The 2928-nt window shown below is 33.5% G+C and overlaps 1 protein-coding gene across 3 annotated transcripts in view; it reads right to left on the bottom strand.

Annotated features, from left to right (window-relative positions):
* LOC106871129 (uncharacterized) overlaps positions 1 to 2928 on the bottom strand; it is a 79783-nt gene that overhangs the window by 6139 nt on the left and 70716 nt on the right. For all 3 annotated transcript variants that reach the window (XR_008263650.1, XR_008263649.1, XR_001409630.2), the window contains one exon: positions 549 to 713. The gene's annotated coding sequence lies outside the window, so the exon portion shown is untranslated. The remainder of the gene's footprint in view (positions 1 to 548; positions 714 to 2928) is intronic.

The following is a 2928-nucleotide window of genomic DNA, read 5'->3' as shown; positions in this document are numbered from 1 at the left end:
TCCAAATATCAACTTAATAACAATAAAAGTTGTTTTACTAAGTTTGTCGTTATTTTCAAAATTAATTAAAACATGAGCAATGCATTTCAGAAGAAAGGGTGTTTTCTAAAAGTAATTTTCTCGTAAAATGATTTCGGCAACTTAAGAATGTTGCAGAAACATTCATGATACTAATTATTAATGACAGCTACATAAAAAAAGTTATTACCAATTTTCTGGGAGTTTTACAAGTTAAATAAACGTGCTAGGTGTATATTTAAATGTTACGTAGTATGAAAGGAATTTAGTGAAGCTCCAACCGAGGTTAAATATACAAACAAACGAAATATTGAGAATTATTGGATGAGGACGTAGAAGAAAAGAAAAAGAGAAGCAGGAAGCCTCAAGAGAGGGTATCTTATTTCAGTTAATAACTACCAAATTATGAAAATAAAGTTTCCAGTATACACTATGAAAGCTAAAAACTCACATGTGACTACGCATTTGTATTGGAGGTATATTCTCTTTAGAAACTGTTGGAGAACAACACAAACAATAAAGATACAAACCATTTCAAAGGATCAGTCCAAAAACTTTTCATGAATTCAACCACTCCAGTGGGAGTGGGAGGTCCTTCAATCTTTTTCGAGCTCGGCATAGAACCAAAATCCATATTTGAGAAATCCATCTTCGCTCTGCTATGGCAATAAGATAACTTCCGCTATAGGTTCGCACTTTTGATATAAGAAAATAAAAAAATGTAAAAAGTTAATTTAAAATGATATATGACAGATTACAACATTTTAAATGGAATACTAGTTGAATATGTCACGTAGAACACGGTTTACTCTTAACGTTTTTGACAAAATTTTGTATTTTAGAAGTTAGCTCGTGTTAAATTTGTCGTATTTGAATAATTTTAACCAATCAATGACGTGTATTCAGCTGAAGATCGTTACTGCTGTTTGCGAAAGTAATCGAAGAGCATCAACTTCCGGGTCGTCTGTTAAATTCATTTTTGAACCTAGTGTGGTTTATTCGGTTTGTTTTTCAGCTTGGCTACTGTGTTTTTGGATATTTTTGCTTACTGCCTATAATTATTTTCACCACTCTGTTTTATTTTTGCTTAATTTTCATCAACTTTCGTTTACTTGCCTGTTGTATTTTATTTTTTGTATTTGGAAGTATAGCTGTAGCCAAATCATATAGCCTCAGCAATTTACCGTTCTATGATTGACTCCTGTCTCTGCGAATTTATGTGGCGGAGAAGATACGAAAAGTGCGATCTTTTCGAAAAGTTACTACTATGCATTGCAAGATTTTCAAATCTTGATTAAATGTATTGGTATATGTATGTTTGTTGATGTATCTCTGCCTATTTATTTTGGTCAAACTCCAGTGTTTGACTCAAGCGAAAAAAAAAAAATAGTGTAATAGTTGTAAAACAACATGTAATAAACGAATATGAAAAAAAAAAAATACGCGCTGGCGAACAGTGGGTGGGGAGAAGACTCGGAAAATTCAACAATCAATCTCACTGGATCCGAAAACTCAACGTTAACATCCGGTCACAAAAAAAAAAAAAAAATAGTGCTCCTCTCCCCGTTCGTCGGCGAAAATTTTTTTCGGATCTTTTCCCTTTGGCCGGCACATTTAAAAAATAATTTTTTGTAACTAAACACTTTGAAAATTCGTATACTGGTAGAATGTGTCACATAAAACATCATTTACTCTTGGCGTTTTTGAGAAAATTGTGTATTTTCGAAGTTATTTCGTGTTAAAGTTGTCGTATTTCGGTAATTTCAGCCAATCAATGACGTCTATTGAGGTGAAAACAATTACTGCTGTTGTTTGTCAACAAGACGTTCTGGCGGTGTATATTTCGTTTGTCACTGTTATTTATGACGCCGTTCGTGTGTTTGTACTGGTTTTAGGGTCAGGGTTAGGGTTTTAGGATTAGGGATAGGATTTTAGAGTTAGGGTTAGGTTAAGGTTTTTTCAGCTATTTTCGGAAAGAGATTTTTGCTCCCTTCCCCCTCCAATTTCTTCATTTTTCACATTTTCCCGTAACTCTAACCCTAAAATCCCAACCCTAACCTTAACCCTAAAACCCCAACCCTAACCCTAACTCTAAAACCCTAACTTTAAAACCCTAACCCTAAAAACCCTAAAGCTAAAACCAGTACAAACGCACGAACGATGTCATAAATAACAGTGACAAACGAAATATATACCGCCGATAGTTGTTGTTGACAAACAACGGCAGTAATTTTATTCAAGGAAAAAGATCCCAAAATAGGCAATTTCGAAAAGGCTAAAACAAAACGATAATACTTCCACAAACAAAATAAACTGAAAAAATTTTAAAAATAACTAATTACTGAATTGATTAAACTATATACACGTGTATCTCAAATGTAAATATATCAGAAATAACAGTGACAAAGTAAATTTACACCGCCAGAACGTCTTGTTGACAAACCACAGCAGTAATTGTTTTCATCTCAATAGATGTCATTGATTGGTTGAAATTACTGAAATACGACAGCTTTAACACGCAATAACTTCGAAAATAAAGAATTTTCTTAAAAACACCAAAAGTAAATGATGTTTTAAATGACATATTCTACCAGTATACGAAATTTGAAAGTGTTTAGTTACAAAAAATTATGTTTTCTATGTGCCGGCCAAAAGGAAAAGATCCTTTTTTTCTTCATATTCGTTTACTACACATTATTTTACACCTAGTACACTATTTTTTTTCCGATTTTTGTGACGGGGGTGGGTGGGGTGCGGACCCGGATAATTCACACGATCCAGCAACCCCATTTCGACACCCAGTTACAAAAAGGAAAAAAAAATAGTGTAATAGGTGTAAAACAACAAGTAGTAAACGAATATAAAACAAAAAATTCGCGCTGGTAAACGGGAGGGTGGAGACAACTCGGA

This window comes from Octopus bimaculoides, chromosome 1 (genome assembly GCF_001194135.2).
Source record: "Octopus bimaculoides isolate UCB-OBI-ISO-001 chromosome 1, ASM119413v2, whole genome shotgun sequence".
Lineage (NCBI taxonomy): Eukaryota > Metazoa > Mollusca > Cephalopoda > Octopoda > Octopodidae > Octopus > Octopus bimaculoides.
This window is presented reverse-complemented; position numbering and strand designations above follow the sequence as displayed.